This window comes from Pelodiscus sinensis, chromosome 14 (genome assembly GCF_049634645.1).
Source record: "Pelodiscus sinensis isolate JC-2024 chromosome 14, ASM4963464v1, whole genome shotgun sequence".
Taxonomy (NCBI): domain Eukaryota; kingdom Metazoa; phylum Chordata; order Testudines; family Trionychidae; genus Pelodiscus; species Pelodiscus sinensis.
Window position 1 is genome coordinate 1,744,208 of NC_134724.1, and position 22,314 is coordinate 1,766,521.

Sequence of the window (22,314 nt, forward strand, 5' to 3'; positions counted from 1 at the left end):
CAACTCTTGAGCTTCCCATTGGAAAGTTACCCAGAAATCCCTGCTGCACGCACAGGGCTGGGCATGGGAAGACGGTCGGTGCTTCAGAACAACCCCTCCCTTTCCCCAAATTTATTCCTCTCCGGGAAACATTCTGCCAACCTGGTTCTGTTTCGGGGCGAGGCTGCTGATCACCCGCAAACGTTCCCTGCTCTGCCTGGTTCAGGGACCAGCATCCCATGTGCTTTGTGAATTGTCAGAATTAGAACTGGGATGCTTGATTTAACCTCCCCCCTCCGGCCCCCCTGCGTCCGAGGCAGGAGGTAAAGCCAAGGTCAGGAACGGCACGAGGAAGGAGGCTGTAGCAGCAGCTAGCGGGAGTTCCACACCTACTTGCACACATTTCCTCCCATTTTCCCCGCCTTCGAGAGCATGCCTGAGCCAATCAGGAGGGGGACGGCCCTGTCACTCGGGCCCTCTATGGCTCATGACCTGCCTTGGGGTATGGCTACTGCCGTTGCTAAGTAGAGACGGTCATCTCCAGGCAAGATACCTCCAGACACAGGTTCTAGACCCACAGTCCCTAGCAACCGCTGATCTCAAATTCAGAGCCAGGAGTAGATGATGTGACCAAGGTCTTTTCCAGTGAGAGACACATCCCCAAGGAAAGAGCCCAGGGACCCCTTGGCATGCAGCCCAACGCTGACAGAGAACTTTAAACCCAACCCAAGTCTCCATCAGCCCTTGCTGGAGTGCCACTTTGCACGAGGGGAGGAGGGTGTCCGCGCTGGCCACACACTTTTAGTGTTTCCAACCGTGCCATTCTACCTCGTGATGGGGGAACCCTGGAAGAAGTGGCGCGTTAGATCAGATAACCGCTTCGTAGCCCCGGTTTTATTAGACCCACTACAATTGCCCCAGAAATCTCACGAGAACAGGCTCTCTCACTGCATTTCCCCATATTTCTGCTCTGGCATGAACCATGGTGAGAACACCCTCTCTCGCGACACGTCCACCACGTCCATTCTCTAGAGGCGCTAGGAGGAGCCAAGGACCAAACCAGGTACTTTTCTCAAACCTCAGAAAAGTCTGATTGGTTGAAATTCTAGAGGACAATTTGAGTCACTTCTTTCCTTTGACCCAACTTGCCTCCCCCTAAATCCATGGTGTCCAACATGCTATTAGCCAGGGGATAAAATGGTGTCCTTGGCCTCTGTTTGTCAGAGGCTGGAGAAGGATGGCAGGAGACAAGTCGCTTGATCATTGTCTTCGGTCCACCCCCTCCGGGGCACCTGGTGCTGGCCACTGTCGGCAGACAGGCTACTGGGCTAGATGGACCTTCGGTCTGACCCAGTACAGCCATTCTTATGTTCTTATGCCAACCATGACCCATGTGTGGCTATTGGGCTCGTTGACTGTGACTAGTTGGCTCACAAAATTATTTACATTTTCAGACTAATGTGGCTAGTTGGCTATAGCAGGAGCCACTGTAGTGGCTTCTGCTTCAGAACCGGTTGGACATCACAACCCTAGATCTTAGCAGATGCATAGGTACTAGTGTAACTGACCTGCTAAAAATACACCTTCAAACAGATCTGACGGCAAAATTAACTTTGCCCAAAATATCCTTTCACCATAAAATCCACACGTGATTCAGAATCTCGCTTTGCAGCTCACACAGTCTCTAATACACACCATTATGCCTCACCTCTGATTTCAAAACACGCAATTACAGGGGAAACAGTCTCCTCGTTAGCAACCAGACACCTAACTGATACAACATCGTCCCAGCCCGTGTCTCTATTAACTCTTAATGGCTTCCCTTTTTTTCCCCCAGAGCAAAAGACTTTTCAATGATTGGTTGTGATCAAAACGCTCCCCAAAATACCACAAAGTATTAAAATCCCTACTTCAATATCCTTTATCCTTTAAGGTTCTTTATAATTCAATAAACAGGATTTCAAAACCTCCCCGCATAGAGTGGACTCGTTTTGCTTTGCTTTTCCAGGCCACTCTTCTAATGCACACTCTTATTAAGCTGTGCAAGCTTACAGCTCTTTAATCTTTTGGAACACATGTTGAGAAAAAGAAAAGCAATTTTGTTTAGGAAACGGAAGGCCACGTTCAATGGGAAAGAAGCTTTTTCTGTAATCTCACCTCTTGCTTTGCGACGCCGACTCTACGGCTGTTACCCGGCAAACTCCGAGAGGCCCCGCACCAATCCATTCCTCTTCCTTTTCTCCTGGGAGGGGAGAATTAAGAGAGAACCCTAATTTTGATTTGTCTGCCCTGAATCTGTACAATTCTATGCTTTCTGCCCACAAAATAATCTCAGATCTGGGCTCCTTTTGGATCAGAGCTAATCGGGATGTAATTCCCCTATCTCGCTCAGTGCCCTTGGCAAAACACAAATACAGATTAGTGGGTTACATAAATGTAATTTTCTAATTAATCATTTTAGATCCAGCTACTGCATTTTTGTATGGCAACAAACATACGGAAAGATAAAGCTTAACGGTTGGTGGGGAGTCTCAGAGGGGGCGCCGTGTTCGCCTGTCACTTTCAAAACAAGTGGTCTTGTGGCACTCAAGAGACCAGCAAAACTATATGGTATCAAGAGCTTTTGTGGGCAAAACCCACTTCCTCAGATGAGCTGGACACTGGAGTGGAGGGGGAGAGGTTTTACGTAGTAGAAGGGGGGTTGTTTTGTTCTTGTTTTTAAATCACCTCCTCTCTCTCCCCCCTCCATCTGACCTTAGCTAAATTCCCTGAAAATTCAGAGATACCACTAGCGAAACCTCCTCCTTGCAGCTGGCCTGTGATACCAATAAGCGCTCGGCAGTGATAGAGTCATAGAATCATAGCACAGTAGAACTGGAAGGGGCCTCGAGAGGTCATCAAGTCCAGTCCCCTGCCCTCATGGCAGGACCAAGCACCATCTAGACCAGCCCTGAGAGATGTCTGTTTAACCTGCTCTGAAATATCTCCAGTGCTGGAAATTCCACAATCTCCCTAGGCAATTTATTCCAGTGTTTAACCACCCTGACAGGCAGGAAGTTTTTCCTAATGTCCAACCTAAACCTCCCTTGCTGCAATTTAAGCCCATTGCTTCTTGTCCTGTCCTCAGAGGCCAAGGGAACAATTTTTCTCCCTCCTCCTTTTGACACCCTTTTAGATACCTGAAAACGGCTGTCATGTCCCCTCTCAGTCTTTTCTTTTCCAAACTAAACAAGCCCAATTCTTTCAGTCTTCCCTCCTAGCTCCTGTTCTCTAGATCTCTCATCTTTCTTGTGGCTCTTCTCTGGACCCTCTCCAATTTCTCCCCATCTTTCCTGAAATGTGGTGCCCAGAACTGGACATAATACTCTTCATTTCATGACACTTTAGCTATTGCCCAGTCTATATGGAGGCCAGGCTGCAGGGACGGGGATGCAAGTTCCAGTTTTGCAGTGATCAAACTTTTGAACTTGTTAGGCCTACACCGTTTGTCAGTGATGCTGACAATTTCAGAGAACCTTAAATCTCAGCCTAGGAATTGAGGCTGTCGGTAGGATTCTGCGCCCTACGCAATCCTATTAAACGGGTGCCCCGATGTCCGATGCCAGCCTGGGGGAAGATGCCGATGTTTTTGGTAATGTGATTTTATGATCTTCAGCAAACCACCGATGAACTATTTGCAAAACAAATGTTAAACTCAGGTCCTGACCCAGTTAATTCAGAAACTGACAGTCTATATCTGGGGTTGGCAAATGCCGGTTAAACGGCTTCCTTACCGCTTGAACGGCTCACACACAGGTTCAGTGTGCTGCCAACAGCTCTGGCAGGCTTTGTTACTCGTAAGCTAACTAGATCCTCTCCCGAGGATGCAGAACCACAGGACAGAGACAAGAAGAGACGGGAGGGTGGACATTAAGACCCAGCGGTGCCCCAAATTTTCAGGTGCCCTACGCAGCAGTGTATGGGTAAGGATGGCCCTGCTACGAATGGGCTTATTACTAATACAAGTGTAACCTGTTACTGCCTGGGATTTTCCACTTACATCAAGAGCCCTCAGAGACCACTACAGTTATCCAAGGCCCATGTAGACTTTGCTGGCTGAATCTTTTTGCCCTCATAGGCAAACTCCAGACTGTAGCCTCCCTATCTTCTCCCCCCCGGGCAAACACCCAGGAAATGAACTTTCAATGATTGTGGCCAATTGTCCTCCTATATTTCTAAGATTCCCGATTCCACATTTAGAAGAGGCCTCGTGGAACCTGGGCATGTTTCTAGGGAATCCCCGAAGCCACGAAGTTTGGATCAGGATGGAATCCCTTGATCTGTGGTGGAAACTGGGTGGCTGGGTGTGAGAAATGAGAGGACTGAGTAACTCAAGATTTCCAAGTATTAATTCACTGGCCAGAGCTACGGCTCCTTCGCAGTGTGTGCAGACAGGTCTTGGCTGATGGCTGGCTATGGGATAGGTTCCTAAAGCTTGCTATTTCTATGAATATTAAAAAAGGCCACTCCGGGCCAGACTAATACCCCATCTGCCCCAGAATCCTGTCGTCTGACCGTCGCCAGCACCAGGAGCCCCAGAGGGAATGAACAGAACAGGAAAATGTATTTTGTGATCCATCCCCTTCAGTCAGAGGTTCAGGGACACTTAGGGCATGGGGTTACTTTGTGGACCTTCTTGGCTAATAGTCATTGATTACCCTCTTCTCCATGAATTTATCTCATTCTTTTTTGAACCTAGTAATACTTTTGGCCTTCACAACATCCCCTGGCAAGGAGTTCCACAGGTTAACTGTTGTGAGAAGAGGTTCTTCCTTTTTGTGTGGTTTCAGCCACACTCTTGTGTCACTCCGCTCCTTAGTTTAGAAACCTATTCCCAGCCCCTCTCCTCGGCTGGAGACAGGAACGCTCCACTTAACCCTGTTCCTAAGTTTTCACTCCTGGCTTGCTGCTCCCTGCTTTGCCTTCACCGCCTATCAGAGCAACCTCTCTCCTTCCTACTACAGTCACCATTACTCCAGCTCTTTGCACAAAATCAGCCGTGGCAGGTGCCAATGGACGTTTTGTTCATTCCTCGTCCTATCCCCAGCCTCCCCTCCTGGCTTCCCTTTGTGAGTGGATGTCTTTTGTGGAGGGCCACCGTTAACGTGGCATTGCAGGTAGCTTGTCCAGAGGATGTTTCTTCTGTTCTCACAGGTGGCTGCTGAGCCGTTTGAAGATAATTTGCAGACATCTTTGGTTTCGTGCTGGGCGGGGGGACTAGATCCTCTTTCAACTTGCCCTTGAAAAAGATGATTTGCTTACCTCCATACAGAAGAGGGAGGGATTTTCCTCCTGCCTGCAAACCTTGGAGGGTAGGGGGGAGAAAGAGGGGGGAGGGGGGGAATGGGAACATCAACATGTTCAGAAACTATTCAGGAAAATATTTTTTTCCCACCCCCTTCCAGCAAAAGAATCTTTTTTCGCTAAGCATCACAAGGAACATACCGGCACTGTCGCTTTAAAAACAAAACGAAATGCTCATTAGCTGGCCTATTTTTTCAGGTGTGTTCTAATTGTGCTAATTAACTCGAAGGTAGATTTTTAGCACTTCAGCCTCCCTTTCTGCCTTCAAATGCCAAAACAAATCTTGCCATAATTACCAGCAATCCTTTTCATTACCGGCTGGCTAATTATCCTATTAATAGCACATCCTCAGAGACGGTATTTGCTTGGCAGGCAAATATTTGTTTTTAAATTAGCAAACACAAAGACAAACTGTTCTGTTTGCAAAAGGATTTGGAAATGCAAAATGGTTTATATTTGTGGAAAAAAATATAATCCAAGTAAAACCAAATGCTTCATCCATTTGAAGCATTTGAATCTTTTTAGTGTGATCATCTAGGGGGAGGCTAACTAAGCCAGGAGAGGTAGCTTTAAATACTTGGATAATAATGTGTGTCTATCTATACATGGGTTTGTGTGCGTTTTATCACCGGGGAAAGATGATGCATGGCAAACAACTGGAAAAATGGAACCTCACAGCAAATTATAAGTCTCAGAACCATCTCACTCGGGGAAATAATGAAAAGAAAGGTTTTGAAGTATCTTCCGAGCTGGTTAAATTTAAAGCTGAAGCTGTGAAGCTCTTTTTAAATGTCACCCACAGCATATTGACAGCAAAATGATATGGGAAGTCTCATAAATAAATTTGATACGGATATTTTTCTTCTTCTTTTGCTACTTATTTAGCAATTTATTTGTTTTCTACAGAGTGCTCCATATCATCGACGCTTTCTCCCACTGCAATAAACTGAAACACATCTGCATGGTATGTTTATACACTTTTTTAGGAAACCTTTCCTGGCATTAAAGAGTCCTAAAAGTGGATTTTTTCCCATCCATTTGTGGAATAATTTTATGTGCTCCAAGGTATGTGTCAATGTGCACCACCAATAGAAAAAAAAACTAGCCATGGGTGCTCTGCTGATTAGCTGGGTGGCATTTGAATCTGTCCTGAGTGGCCGCACAATCACACAGCTTACAGGGAACACTGGTTGGTGGTTTCACACCATGGAGATGTCCATGTTGGGTTAATACCAACAAGGAAAAGTTTGCCAGCTGGTGTTGTAGGATGTCTCATTGGCTGGGGGGCTTTGGATACCTGGTTCAAAACCCAGCTTAAGTCACAAATAAAAACGAGAAAGATGATATTAGCCACACCCTCATTTGCCCCCAGGAGGGGCCAAAGAGCTGCTCCGGGGGCCAGGACTGGACCACGCAGGCATTGAGAGAAGTGTCAGGGAGATTGCACAGTGCTGTCCTGCACAGTGGGCCTAACCCATGCCCCTCTGAAATCACCTGGAGTACTTCTAGGAGACAGGTGGAAGGGAGTTGGGGGAAGTGAATGCTGCTCAGATGAAGAAAAGAGCCTCCCCTTCGCTCTCCATGAGGCTGTGGAGCACGCAACACGCAGAGACCACCTCGGGGATGTTGTGCTCCCCCACATCGAGGTACCTGAACCGGGCCTTGAGGCACCCGAAGGCGCATTCCACCTGCATGCGAGCCTGGTTCAGGTGCGCGTTAAATTGTTCCTTGCTCGGGTCCAGGTGGCCAGTGTAGGGCTTCATGAGCCATGGCATCAGTGGGTAGGCCGCGCCGCCCAGGACGGGGGGCTGTAAACAAATTCTATGAGACCGTGGGAAACTTGGCCATACCCATGAAAAGTGGACATCCAGCTAACTAACATCATTCCGGACCATGGATGTTTCCGGATCAGAGAGTTCTGGACTAGAACGGTTCAACCTGTACTCACAATGTCCCATACATGTACAATGTCACCATTTCAGCAGACCGATGTCACTGGAGCACCTGCAATGATGGTAGCAGCAGTGGAAATGCTAACGTAGATAGGTCCTAAGATGTCTTCTCTGTAAGCATCGCATTGTCCTGTCATAGAAGGTCAGCTCTTGGCAGCACTCTGTCTAGGAAGACCTGGACAAATTTGCTTATGGGAAGAATGAAAACTGAGGGGAAAAAACTGTTGGGGGCTGCGTCCAAAATGAAATTTTAAAATAGTTTTGGTGACGCAAAAAGTTGAAAACATTGTTTTAGGTTGAACTGAGAACACGGAGAGCCAGGACGGGGGCTGTAAACACACTGTATGGGACTGTGGGAAACTTGGCCATGACAAGTGGACATCCGGCTAACTAACATCATGCCGGACCAGAGAGGTTCAACCTGGATACGGCTAACACTAACAAAAGGCGCTACAGGTTGTCCAGGTGTCCACATATCATGGGTGTGGCCAAGTTTCTCACAGTCCCATAAAGTTTGTTTACAGCCCCCAGTTCTGGGTCTAAATGTCCTCGAACAGCCCAGCAAGCAGGGGAAGTGTTGGTGATGCTGCTAGACAATATTGACTTCTCGTAGTCTGGCAAATTTTCTGGTTCGGCACCGGTCAGGTCCCAAGGATGCCGGACTAGAGAGGTTTGAGGGGTAGATGGGCTTGCAGAATCCGGTCCGTTAACCTACAGGGAGAATGATGGCATATGCAGAAGGAACAGCTATATTCATCAGGCCCGCTTGTCACAGGCCAACTGAAGCGCGTTCAGTATGTTGAGCCAGGCAATTTGCACAGGCCCCTGGAACTCCAGATGTTTTCCTGTCTAAGAGGCTAATAGTCTCGGTTTTACAGGAAAAGGTAAAAGCACGCTGCTGCTGTCACACCTCAGCCATGAAACGCACGATGAATCCTTCCAATCTAACACAAAGCTCTTTTGCTTCAAACACGTGAGATTTCAATACGTAACTGACAAGCGTCAACGTGGGAACTTAAGACTTCCAGGGTTGCGCCAGGCCCGGACCAAATCGCTACGTGTATTTGTTCATGTTTTCCACCTTTAAATGCTCAAGGTACATACCAAGGAATGGAAAGTTTGACATTTACGTTTGGACTGAGCTTCAGCCATGTGCAGACAGCCGGAACACCGTGCCCTTGAACTCATGCCGTGGCGCTATGCGGCGTGGTCTGGGCAGCAATGACGACGTAATCTGACCCACCACAGAGAGGAGAGTGATAACCGGGCAGGGTTTTGCAGCTGTGCGACTCTACAAAGTTCAGTGGGTACGAGTGAGTGAGGTGCATACGAAAGTCGGAGCTCACGGGTATAAAGGCAGGAGGGTCATGGGCAGTGGGGGAAGGCCCATCTGGGGAAGACAAGTCCCAGCCCCGCCCCTTCCACCTAAGGCCCGCCCCTAGAGACAAGCCCCGCCCACCACTCCCCAGCATCCAGGGAGCAGGGCTGCCACGACACTGCTCCAGCCTTCTTTGGTGGCTGGGGAAGCCGGGCGGCCATGCCGCAGCTCCAGACTCCCGGCAGCCGGGGCATGTAGGCAATTTTGGGAAGGCTGTGCCTTGCTTGGTCTACACTACCGTCTGCCCATGAGGAAGGTCCCCCTTAAAGACTGAAAGGCCCTTTCTCCTAAGCCAGGCTCTCTGAATCTCATCATATTCTCACGCGTGCTGACCCACACTGGTGCTACCGCGGTTCAGTGCCACCGGGCCTTCCATCCTACCACACAGTGTATCTGTTCCCGGGAAACGGCCCCACAGCGAGACCGTTCAGTTCCGGGCTGTGGGGTCTCTCTCGCGGCCCCTCCCTTCCATCTAGAGCAGCAGTGGTTCAGCCCTCTGCATACAATGCTGCCAAGAAGCTTATGGGGAGTCTGTGAGGGATTCGAGGGTGCAGCGAGAGAGCCAATCAGCTGCTCTCAAGCTGCATACGCCCGAGCATTAATTAATGCAGGGAACGACATACACCGGCAGCTGTCAAGAGTGACAGGCAGCTGTGAGGAGCAAACTGGTCCACAGGGCCGATGCTCTGCTCAGAGTGTAAGCGGAGGGGGCGGGGGTGTGTGTGTGTGGGGGGGGGGGTGCTGTGCGAATTACCCATGTACCCATCTGAGAAGGGGAAAACATTGACATCCTGGATCCAAAGCCATGGATGCGGGAGCCACGCTGCTGGTGCATGCAGCCCCCTTCTGTCAGGACTAAACGGATGTAGCTACAGAAGAAAGTTGGTCCAGGAGTCTGTGTTGAAGTACAGCTCCAGATGTCCTGTCCCCTGGCCCGTATGGGCACTGCCCACCACACAGAAAGGAGAAGGCAAGTTCCATGTATGGAAAATATGATCCTACGTTATATGCACAGAGTTAATTTGGATTATTTGAATAACTTAGATCCAAAATACAGAGTTAGCCACGTAGAAGTAAAAACCCACAAGTCACAGAATCCTAGAACACTAGAACTGGAAGGGACCACGAGAGGTCATCAAGTCCAGTCCCCTGGCCTGATGGCAGGACCAAGCACCGTCTAGATCATCCCTGACGGGTGTCTGTCCAACCTGCTCTTAAATATCTCCAGGGATGGAGATTCCACAGCCCCCCTAGGCAATTTATTCCAGTGTTTAACCACCCTGACAGGTAGGAAGTTTTTCCTAATGTCCAACCTCAACCTCCTTGGTGCAATTTAAGCCCATTTCTTCCTGTTCTATCTCAGAGGTCAAAATCCATCTCCCCAGAACAGAATCCTGGATGAAACCACGCAGTTTAAAGCAACAACATTTCCATTTAAACCAACCTCTCAATTTTGTTCAGTTTGTTGTCTCATTTTCTTTTCAAATTCTAGTGCCAGGCCAACAACTGAATCGTCACTGCTGGAAGATTAATACATGGCAAGATGCCTCTAGTGTGGCCAACCCTGAGCATTGAAAACCATGAGTCAGCCCCGCACGCCATTGAAACAGGCTTAAAAATCACAAGAGTTTAACAAATCAATACATGTTGAGTTCTTTTTATTTGCCCTTTAGTTTCTTAGCCCTCATCTCTGGGCATTTCCCACAAACACGAGGCCTAGAAACTGACTTGTCCTTTTAAATGAAAGCTGAGATACTCATGTCATGACTCAGAGCTTTGACTTTTCAGGAAAACTCCAAATTTTGGGAAACTCAGGATAAAATTTCAACACTAAGGGCTTATCCCCACTCCTGGATGGATCAACACTGTGGCAATCGATTCACCAGGGGTTGATTTAGCAGGTCTAGTGAAGACCCGCTAGGTTGACCACCCATCGCTTGGACGTCAACTCTGTTACTCCACCACAATGAGATGAGTAAAGGGAGTTGACAGAAGAAACTCTCCAGTCAGGTTAGTGTAGTATAGATGCCATGGTAAGGCGATCCAAGCTACGTCGACCTGGATTACGCTACTGAGGTAACTCAAATTGTGTCGCTTAGATCGACTCTCTCCTGTAGTGTGGACCTGTCCTTAGATATTGGGTTCATTCTTGTGAAGCGAATTTAGGACACTTTCCAACATCACCCACTATCAGATATTGTTAGGGCAAATGCTGATGCTTGCACAGAACCCATCTGAAGTCAATACTCCTATACACATGCAAGAGTTGCTTTGTGGAGATCATCTTGCAGAATTTGGCCTTGAGCTTGTCACCGTGACCGTCTAAGGGTTTATAAACAGTGCTCAGAGTTGCTACTCAATGGATCCACCAGGGATTGATTTAGCAGGTCTAGTGAAGACCCACTAAATCGACTAGCAGAGCCTTTGATTATTTCAGGCCATTTTATAACAGTGGCTCCATGTCTACACCAGGAGCTGGGGGTATGATTGTCATGCTCGTATACACATACGCGGGCTAGCTCTCCTCAAGCTCGTGCTCATGTGGATATAGCTGAGGCAGTACAGGTAGCAGGAGTGGGAGCAAAGTGGAGCCATGCTGAGTACAAACCCATCCCTACTAGTGGTGTAGGCATAGCCTCATGGGTCCAGACCTGAGTCTGACTCCACCCAAGTTTCACACCACTGGGTACTCCTGATTTACACTGGTTGAAGGTTATTTTTGATTTTTTAGTGTCACCTTAGTGCCTAGGAGTCTTAGCCAAGACTAGGGCCCCATTGTCCTAGGTCAGGGGTGGCCAACCCACAGCTCATGAGCCACATGCAACTCTTCAAAAAAAAAATTGCAGCTCCCACACCCATGGCTCTGAAAGGGGCAGCGTGTTTCTGTCTGAGAGATAGAGCCAGAGTTGTGGGGTCCTGTGCAGAGTTCAAAATGGCCACCTTAAAAGGGCAATGCCTGCTCTGCTCTTTTTTTTCTTTTGCTCGACCAAATGCAGCGACCTGGGCTTTTTTTTCTTTTTTTGCGCAACAACTTTTTCCCCCTCAGCTCTTTGCCCTGTATCCACCACTATTTTGGCTCTTCACCTGTCCTAGGTGCTGTACAAGGAGAAGAGCATTCCCTACCTTGAAAATGTAGGGACCTTTGGCAAGAACAGAAGGCTGTTCCCATGAGTCTTTGTAGCAGAAATGGGCTCTGAAATGTTATACGCTCTTCTTTCACGCCAAGTGGAGCCATACACGGAGGCCGCGACATGGGAGATGCGGTCAAGAGGCCGGATGAAGCATCCCAACCAAGCAGCTATTCTACTCTAGCACCTTGTTGACTGTAAGAGGGTGGCTTGGGTGATGTCCCATCAGCTCAGACCCTCGGCTCACTCCCCACGCACACCCCCCATGTCAAGTCAGAGAGAAGCGTCTTAAAACAACAGCAGAAACCCATTTGCCTCCAAGTCATTGGAATAAATCAGGCAGCGATGCGCATGCACTGTCAACACAGGCAGGGGGCTGCCTGCAGAGCAAAGCGTGGGGTCATGGACACATTATTTGGGGGAGGGGGCTCTGTGTTTCCCCGTGTTCATAAACCGCCACATGTGAGATGCTATTGTTGGAAACAACAAGTAATAACTTGATGTCTACACCCGTGACAAATTGTACAACAGGATGTCATGTCGACACTGACTGACAAATCCCTTTGGGAGACTGACAAAAATCACAGCTGTGCTGTGGTCGTATAATTAGATCACAAACGAGGATGACGTTCGGAAAGCGAGAGGGGGTCCAAAAGACAGTCAGAGTCTGCAAAGCACAGGAAAGTCGCCAACGCTGAGGCAAAAGAATGGCGTAGCTTAAGAGCCTTCCTCCACCTTTGCACGGGGTCGGAACAAGGCCTTGGCGTCACTTAAATCAGTTTATGGCAAGAAGAGGCTCAAGAACAGCCGGACTGGGTCCGACCCAAGGGCCATCCAGCCCAGTGTCCTACCTTCTGACAGTGGCCAGCGCCAGATGCCCCAGAGGAAATGCACAGAACAGAGAATTATCTAGTGATCCCTACCGTGTCACCCATTCCCAGCCTCTGACCAACATAGGCTAGAGACAACATCCCTGCCCATCTTGGCTTATAGGCATGGATGAACCTATCCTCTATGAATCTAGTTCTTTTTTTAACTCTGTTATAGTCTTGGCCTTCACAACTTCCTCTGGCAAGGAGTTCCACAGGTTGACTGTGCATTGTGTGAAGAAATACTTAAAAAAAAAAAACCCTGCTGCCTATTAATTGTATCTGGTGACTCCTTGTTCTTGTGTTATGAGGAATAAATAACATTTTCCTATTTACTTTCCCTGCACCAGTTATGATTTTATAGATCTCTGTCATATGCCCCTTTAATCATCTCTTTTCCAAGCTGAAAAGTCTGTCTTTTACATCTCTGTTTGCTGCAAGCTGTTCCACACCCCCTAATCATTTTTGTTGCCCTTTTTGTGAACCTGTTCCAATTTTAGACTAGCTTTTTTGAGATGGGGCGACCACATCTGCAGGCAGTATTCAAAAATGTATAGAGGTGATATAATGTTCTCTGTCTTATTCTCGCTATCTTTCTTGATGATTCCCAACATTCTGTTTGCTTTTTGGACTGCTGCTGCACACTGAGTGTATGTTTTCAGAGAACTATCCACAATGACTCCAACATCTCTCTCTTGAGCGGTAACAGCTAATTTTACACCTTACCATTTTGCACATATAGCTGTCATTATATTTTCCAAAATGCATTACTTAGTATCTATGAACACTGACTTTCATCTGCCATTTCATTGCTCATTCACCCAGTTTTGAGAGATCCCTTTGTAAGTCTTTGCTTTGGACTTAACTAGCTTGAATAGCTTTGTGTAATCTGTAAATTATGCCACCTCATGCTTTACCCCTTTTTCAAGAGCATTTATGAATACATGGAACAGCACTGTCTCATTACAGATCCTTAAAGATCCTGATATTTACCTCTCTCCAGTCTGAAAACTGACCATTTTTTCCTGCCCTTTGTTTTCTATCTTTTAATCAGTCAATGATCTATGAAAGGACCTTCCCACTTAACCCATGACACCTTACTTTGCATAAGAACCGTCAACAATGGACCTTGTCAAAGGCTTTCTGAAAATCACAGAACCAAACAGCACTAGAGCTGCAGGGAACCTCAAGAGGTCATCAAGTCCAGTCCTCTGCCCTCACAGCAGGAGCAAGCACCATCTAGACCATCCCTGACAGGTGTCTGTCTATCCTGCTCTTAAATATCTCCAGTGATGGAGATTCCACAACCTCCCTGGGCAATTTATTCCAGTGTGTAACCACCCGGACAGTTAGGAAGTTTTTCCTAATGTCCAACTTCAACCTCCCTTGCTGCAATTTAAGCCTATTGCTTCTTGTCCTATCCTCAAAGGTCAAGAACAATTTTTCTCCCTCCGCCTTGTAACACCCTTTTAGGTACTTGAAAGCTGCTATCGTGAAAGCCTTCTCTTTTCCAAACTAAACAAGCCCAGTTCTTTCCGTTTTCCTTCCTACATTAAGTTTTCTAGACCTTGAATCATTTTTGTTGTTCTTCTCTGAACCTTCTCCAATTTCTCCATATTTTCCTTGAAATGCGGTGCCCAGACTGGATACAATACTCCAACTGAGGCCTAATCAGCGCAGAGTAGAGCAGAAGAATGACTTCTCGTGTCTTGCTCACAACATTCCTGTTAATGCCTCCCAGAATCGGGTTTGCCTTTTTTGCAACAGCGTCACACTGTTGACTCACATTTAGCTTGAGGTCCACTATGACCCCTAAATCCTTTTCTGCAGGACTCCTTCCTAGACAGTAGCTTCCCATTCTGTATGTGCGAGACTGATTGTTCTGTCCTAAATGAAGTCCTTTGCATTTGCCCTTGTTAAACTTCATCCTCAGGCCATTTCTCCAGTTTGTCTAGATCATTTTTGTCTATCCTCCAAAGCACATGCAACCTCTCCCAGATTGGTATCATCTGCAAACTTAATAAGCATACTTTCTATGCCAATATCTAAATTGTCCATGAATATATTGACCAGAACCGGTCCCAAAAGAGACCCCTGCAGAACGCTACTTGTTCTGCCCTTCCAGCATGACTGTGAACGGTTAAATACTACTCTCTGAGAACGGTTATCCAGCCAGTTATGCACCCCCCCTTATAGGAGCCCCATCCAAGTTGTAATTCCCTAGTTTATTGCTATGGAGATCATGCAAGACCATATTAAATGCCTTACTAAAGTCTAGGTATACCACGTCCACTGCTTCTCCCTTATCTACCAGACTCATTATCCTATCACGGAAAGCTGTCAGATTGGTTTGACATGATTAGTTCTTTACAAATCTGTGCTGGCTGTTTCCTACCACTTTATTATCTTCCAGATGTTTGCAGATGGATTCCTTACCTATTCGCTCCGTTATCTTCCCTAGCACAGAAGTTAAGCTGACTGGTCTGTAGTTTCTTGGGTTTCCTGTAGTTTCTGAACAACACTATCTCCACTGGATTCCCCTTGTTCACATGCTTGTTGACCCCTTCAAAGAACTGTAGTAGGTTGGAGAGACATGACTTTCAGTATGAGCCTGTATCCGGAGCTCCCAAATAATCCAGGACAAAGAACCTAACCCTGTCATTTCTGCACCAAACCCGTAACTTTTTGTGGACCTACTGCAGATCATATGGAAGGACGCTCCGGCTTGACTTAAAGACCTAAAGATACAGAAAGTCCACCACATCCTTAGGTGAATTGTTGCACTAGTCAGCTACACTCGCTGTTAAAAACGTGCTCATTTCTAGTCTGAATTTGTCCAGCTACTGCATCTTGTTGGGTCTTTCTCTGTTGGATTAAAGAGCCAGCGCTATCAGAAAAGTAGACTGTGTTCTAGCGTGCGTGGCCTTCCCTTGGATAAAATAAGTAGACTGGGCATTGTGAGCATCTCGTTCTGTGGCAAGCTCACCCGACGGGGTCAGACCAAAGGCCCATCTAGCCCAGCGTCCTGTCTGCCCATAGTGGCCAATGCCAGATGTGTCAAAGGGAAGGAACACAACAGGGGATCCTCACGTGATCCCTCTTCTGTCATCCATTTCCAAACAAAGGCTAGGGTCACCATTCCTACCCATCCTGGCTAATAGCCATTGATGGACCTAACCTCCATGAATCTATCTGGCTCTTTTTTTGGATCCTGTTAAAGTCCTGGTCTTCACAACATCCTCTGGCAAGGAGTTCCACAGGTTCCACGGAACCTGTCAGTCTTTTACATTGAGCCCCCCCCCTTCCAAGCTGATATCCCTCTTCTTGTAAACATGAACTACATTCTTTGTTACTAGAGATCTGACTTTGATCTGATGGTATGAAAACACAACGGCTACGTCTAGACTGGCATGATTTTCCGCTAATGCTTTTAATGGAAAAGCTTTTCCGTTAAAAGCATTTGCGCAAAAGCACATCAAGATTGGCAAGGATGCTTTTGCGCAAAAGCGTCCGTGGCCAATCTAGACATGCTTTTGCGCAAAAAAGCCCCGATCGCTATTTTCACCATCGGGGCTTTTTTGCGCGAAACAAATCTGAGCTGTCTACACTGGCCCTTTTGCGCAAAAGGACTTTTGCCCGAATGGGAGCAGCACAGCATTTCCGCAAGAAGCCCTGATTTCTTACACGAGATTGTCAGTGTTCTTGCGGAAATTCAAGCGGCCAGTGTAGACAGCTGGCAAGTTTTTCTGCAAAAGCAGCTGCTTTTGCGGAAAAACTTGCCAGTCTCGACACAGCCAACTTGTTCAGATGAGCCCACCTTCCTGAGATCCAAATTGATCTAATTGACCCATCCTCATAGTTATTTATCATTCCACCAGTTTCTGTCATCTGCAAATGGGCTTGTGGGTGTCTCTCAAGAGGATGTAAGTACGGGTTGAACCTCTCTAGTCCAATACCCCCGAATCCTGACCGGTGCCAAACCAGAGAGTTTGCCGGACCACGGGAGGTCGATATTGTCTAGCAGCATCACCAACACTTCCCCTGCTTGCTGGGCTCTGAGAAAACCTGGAGGGGTAAGTTAGAGCTAAATAACGGCACAGAACCCTGAGAGCCAGGACTGGGGGCTGGAAACAAACTTTCTGGGACCACAGGAAACTTGGCCACCCCCATGATAAGCAGACATGTGGCTAATTAAAATCATGCCAGACCATGGATGTTGCCAGACCAGAGCATGCCGGACTACAGGGGTTCAAGCTGTAGCCACCAGCGCAGATAGATGGTGACGTGCAGACTGGCCACCTTGCAGGTGAAGGGTTAGGTATGCAAAACGCTCAACCTGCAGAGTGTCCTTCGCTGTGCCTGAACCCGCAATGCCCCCTCTTCACTGCTGTGGAGGTATCTGTGCATGCACGCCTGCTGGACTGTAGTGAGCTCCTCAAGGGTGGTTCATGGATTCAAGACAGGAGTTAGGAGGGAGGGTGGGATGAGTCCATGGAACGTCAAAGGTTTTTCCTCTTCCACAGGGCAGACCCTGGGAAAATTCTGGAGCCTCTGGCTCGTGTGGTCATAGACTCATAGGGTATGTCTAAACTACATGGCTCCATTGATGGAGCCATGTAGATTAAGCTGATCGGCAGAGGGAAATGAAGATGTGATTTAAATAATCGCGGCTTCATTTAAATTTAAATGGCTGCCATGCTGAGCCGACAAACAGCTGATCAGCTGTTTGTCGGCTCAGCGCGCTAGTCTGGATGCTCCCGCGCCGACCTGAAAGCCCTTTATCGACCTCCCCGTTATGCCTCGTAGGATGAGGTTTACCAGGGAGGTCGATAAAGGGCTTTCATGTCGGCAGGGGAGCGTCCAGACTGGCCTGATCTGCCAACAAACAGCTGATAGGCAGAGCGGGACGGCCATTTAAATTTAAATGAAGCCACGATTATTTAAATCGCTGCTTCATTTCACTTTGCTGAACAAACAAATCTACATGGCTCCGTCGACGGAGCCATGTAGTCTAGACGTACCCATAGAGTCACAGAATCCTAGAAGTAGAAGGGACCTTGAGAGCTCATCAAGTCCTGTCCCCCGCCCTCACGGCAGGACCAAGCACCATCTAGACCCGCCCTGAGAGATGTCTGTCCAACCTTAAATATCCTCAGGGATCGAGATTCCACAACCTCCCCAGGCAATTTATTCCAGTGTTTAACTACCCTGACAGGCAGGAAGTTTTCCCTAATGTCCAACCTAAACCTCCCTTGCTGCAATTTAAGCCCATTTCTGCTTGTCCCGTCCTCAGAGGCCAAGGGAACAATTTTCTCCCTCCTGCTTGTAGCACCCTTTTAGGTACTTAGGGTGTTGGTTGCGGTGCCCTTTATCACTTCTGGTCCCCCATAGGCACTGTAGGCTCCCTACGCTCTCCTCCCTCTTTACCCATAAGCCCCGCATTGCACCCCCTCTTTGCCCTTCATGCCTGCACCTCCCTGCTGCTCCCCTAACCCCTGCACTGGGCCCTTTTCCATGTCTGCTCAGTGGTATATGAAGTGCCTGGCATCAGCAGGGCAGGGCAGGTTTTCAGCCACTGGAAAAGCATCGCAAGCATCATTTCCCTGCGTTGCCGTTGCAAGGTGGAGCCTCAGCCCCGGACTGCAGCCCCCAGGAGCGGAGGTGTGTACAAGCACAGCGTAGAGAGACAGTCCCTCTCCTCCAAAGGGCATGGTGAGAAGACACAACAGGCGGGGGCACCGGCCAGAGTCTAGGGAGGGTGGGGGAGCAGGAAGTGAGAAAGCATTGCAAAGCAAGCCAGCATTCGCAAGGAGCATTTCCCCATCGGCGTAGAAGTCAATTCACCCTGAGGGACGGAGCGGGGCCGAACCATCCCCATTCGAATGAGAAAGAAAGCTGGTCTGGGCCGCTGTCTTTTTCCAAAGCTCACTCCTCTTTGAACGGCTGTCAATCAAGTCAACGTCAGGCGGCTTCAACAGGTGCACACGCATATGTTTACCCGCACGCAGACCCGGCCAATGCGGAATTCCTGCACTCAGCACTAGTTTCCTGTGAGGGGGCGGCTGTGTTAGCCTGCCACTTCAGAACTAACGAGTCGTCCTGTGGTACCTTAGGGTGTGTCTAGACTACAGGGTTTTGTCGACAAAAGCCAACTTTTGTCGACAAAACTATCCCTGCGTCTACACTACCACTGAGTTCTGTAGACATAACGTCACCAGAATGCGGCAGTTTCGTCGACGGTGGTAAACCTCATTCTACGAGGAATAACGCCTTTTGTCAACAGAGGTCTGTCAATAGAAGGCGTTATTGCATCCACACCGTCCTTTGCGTCCACACTATCATGTCGACAAAGCGGTTTGCTTTGTCATCAGAACTGGATGCAGTCTAGATGCTCTTTGTCGACAGAAGCTTTGTTGGCAGTATCTGTCGACAAAAGCCTGTCGTCTAGACGTACCCTTAGAGACTAAGCAATGTACAGATAGCACAGGCTGACACCCTCCTAACCGGAGCTGACAGCGGGGCTGCCGAGTGCGTGGCAGTGGGGCTGCCCAGGGGCTGGGAGCCCCGGCACATGGCATACACAGTGGGGCAGAGCACTACTATCCAGGGAGCCCCATTGTGTGGTGCGCCCGGCTGCCCAGAGCCCCAGCGTACACGGCTGTCAGGTGGGGCTGCCCAGTGGGGTCAGCAGGAGGTGGGGAGCTGGCTGGGAGGCCAGCGGCTGGTCCGGGGGACCAGTGACAGGGGACCAAAAATAACCTTCCCTAGTCCGGCAAAATCCCTCCTCTGAGACGGGCCAGGGCCTGAGGGTGCTGGAACAGAAAGGTCCAACCTATATCATGAGCGTTCGCAGGCAAAGCCCACTTCCTCAGATGAGCTGGAGTGGGGGAAAAAAAGGGGGGAACTCAGAATTGATCATTTTTCCCCCACTCCAGCGCGTCTGAGGAAGCGGGCTTTGCCTATGAAAGCTACACACGAATACGCATGATATCTGTAAATAGTACTGATACTTGTATTAGTCTCTAATGTGCCACAGGACGACTCATTTTTATGGTTTCTTTGCGTTCCTTTATAGCCCCCTCCTCATTTGATTCATTACTTAGGCTGGCATTGGAAGCTTTCACCGGCCTCCAAAATTCATACAGATTCTTGAAGAAATCAACCCCCTCTGAAGTAGAGATTTTCTCTGTCTACTGAACGGTGTCTAATTTTCCCAGTGGAACCAAGTGGATTAATAGGACTCCAGTGTATCCAGTTTAATCAAGCCGTGAGTTGCCTAGGAGTCCACGCGGTGGCCACAGGGTCACGGACGAAGGCATAATCTCCTCAGGAACGAGCAGTCCCTACCTACCGCCGCTGGCTGCTCCAGCCGCCCCTTTCCTCAGGCGAGGCCTTCTGTGGCGAAACCCTGGCAGCCGCGTAATGACACAGAGAAAGAGATCGCGTCTGTGGGGATTCTGCTCAATAAACCTTATTCTCCCCATCAGCCGCCTCCAGTCAGGTGCGTACTGACAGCAGCAACTGTGAAGGGAGCGCAGCGGGCCTGGGGAACGGCCGCGAAGGACTCATTACCATATTTGACAGGCCACATGAAGCAATTCATGAGCTTTCCAGAGGCGTCATGGCCACGACGGATGTCTTGATTGTTCAATTAGGATTTTCTTCCCTCGCATCTACCTCCCTCCTCTTCCCCCCATGCCCCTGACCTTATTTTAGGCTCCAATCACAACTGTTTCCCATTTCACTGTCTGAGCGAGACAAGGGGCCGTTCTTACGCCTCCTCCAGCACGTCAATTCGCATGCGCTGCTCTTCCAGCGTGTGACCTCCTGGAAGCGCTGTGCTCCGCCTGTCTCTCCTCACGGGGTAAAGAGAACGATTAGAAATGACATTTGTAAAACGGGAGTTTCGCCCCTCCCCCCCTCGTTTCAGGGGAGATCTGGAAGGCACATCTCCGGCTGGCGTGGCAGCCAGCATGACCAGGAGTCAGCCAACACATCGGGAGGAGGCAGCTGTGGAGAATCAGCTCTGACTCGCACCAAGCCTGTTTCCAAATAGGACTAACCCTGTAACTATGGCCAGTCACTCTTGCAAAGGAAAGCATGCAGACGTGGGGTGTGCTGCCCCTCGGAAGTCAAGGGGGCCACAGCAGGCCAAAGAGTTGGCTAGCACAGTGTGAATGGCCGGATCAGAGCTATAATAACTATGCGGATCATAATCGTATCAAATCACCAGCCTAGTAAGCAGCTGACAGAGAACATTAGAATGGCCAGGCTGGGTCAGACCCAAGGTCCATCTAGCCCAGTGTCTTGACTGCTGATAGTGGCCAGGTGCCCCACAGGGAGTGAACAGAACGGGGAATCATCAGGTGACTGCCATTTCCAGCTACCCTCCGTGAATTTATCCAGTTCTTTTTTGAAGTCTGATAAAGTCCTGATCTTCACAACACCCTCTGGCAAGGAGTTCCACAGATGAACTGTGCTCTGCGTGAAGAAATACTTCCTTTGGTTTGTTTTAAATCTGCTGCCTATTAATTTCATTTGGTGACCCCTAGTTCTTATGTTATGGGAACAAGTCAATAATTTTTCCTTATTCATTGTCTCTTGTCATGATTTTATAGACCGCTAATATATCCCCCTTTAGGCTCCTCTTTTCTAAGCTGAAAAGTCCCAGTCTTTTTAAACTTAAAGCACCACTGAGATACTTGTCCGCAAAAAATACCGGGTCAGATTCTCAGCTGGTGGCAAAGCAGCATGGCTCCAAGGACTTGGATAGCGCGAGTCTCGTATATACCAGTGAAGCAACCAGGAAGGTATCTAGTCTTCTGACGCCCATGAAATCGAAATCGCATGTAAATACAAAAGTGGGGCAAGATCTGGATGTAACGTCTATCCCACTCTAGCGATGGGCGCACGTTGCTGGTACATTTCATGCACACAGCTAGACTAGACATTTATCCCACAATTCGCCGAGGTTTGTTTTCCCCTACCGCTCTGTGGTTAGCCAGATGGCCTGTCTAGGGATGGCTCGGGCCCATGGGTACCGGCCGTTTTTGTTTTTGATGAGCTAGGCACATGTGAAACACTAACATCTGGAGCCACCATGTGGTGCGTACAGTAGGCCAGCCTGTGTAGCCAATCACAAAGCCCCTTCCATCCACAGCCTCTACACAGTGATGAGCTCCACAAGATAAATTATTCATGACGGAGTTATTTGTGGTGCAAAGGGTCCATCAGCGACTTTGATTAAAAATCCAATGAGTAATGAATATGCAAAAGCAAGTGACTGCTTGGAGGGAGAGAATTGTCAAATCGTCCATACTTCATCCAGATAAAGAAACATCTCAAGAGGGCCTGACATTGAAAAACTTACCATCAAATCACAGCATTAGCTTAATTATGGAATCCCTCTGCCGGCAGAACCCTGGTGCGCATCGGAACAGGCACCCGAAATTTGAAGCAAGGACGGTGCGGAGAGAAGCGCGCGCCCAAGAGGCAATGTGATTTTAATTCACATTGTGACTCCGCAGCCATTTAATTATTTTAATTAGGCTTAATTAGTGGTAAATTTACAATGATATGCTTGATACCTGGCATTAAATCTTTCGTGCATAAATGTTTTGTTAAAATGAGAGAGGGGAGGGGAAAAAAAAAGAAAAGGCAAGTGG

General features: G+C 48.4%; 2 long non-coding RNA genes across 3 annotated transcripts in view; one reads left to right on the forward strand and one right to left on the reverse strand.

Moving 5' to 3' along the window:
- LOC112547297 (uncharacterized) overlaps positions 1–22,314 on the reverse strand; it is a 386,761-nt gene that overhangs the window by 17,057 nt on the left and 347,390 nt on the right. For both annotated transcript variants that reach the window (XR_012895672.1, XR_012895673.1), the window contains one exon: positions 2,137–2,221. This is a non-coding gene — a long non-coding RNA (uncharacterized LOC112547297). The remainder of the gene's footprint in view (positions 1–2,136; positions 2,222–22,314) is intronic.
- LOC112547298 (uncharacterized) overlaps positions 1–22,314 on the forward strand; it is a 33,944-nt gene that overhangs the window by 996 nt on the left and 10,634 nt on the right. The window contains exon 2 of the long non-coding RNA XR_012895671.1: positions 6,229–6,286. This is a non-coding gene — a long non-coding RNA (uncharacterized LOC112547298). The remainder of the gene's footprint in view (positions 1–6,228; positions 6,287–22,314) is intronic.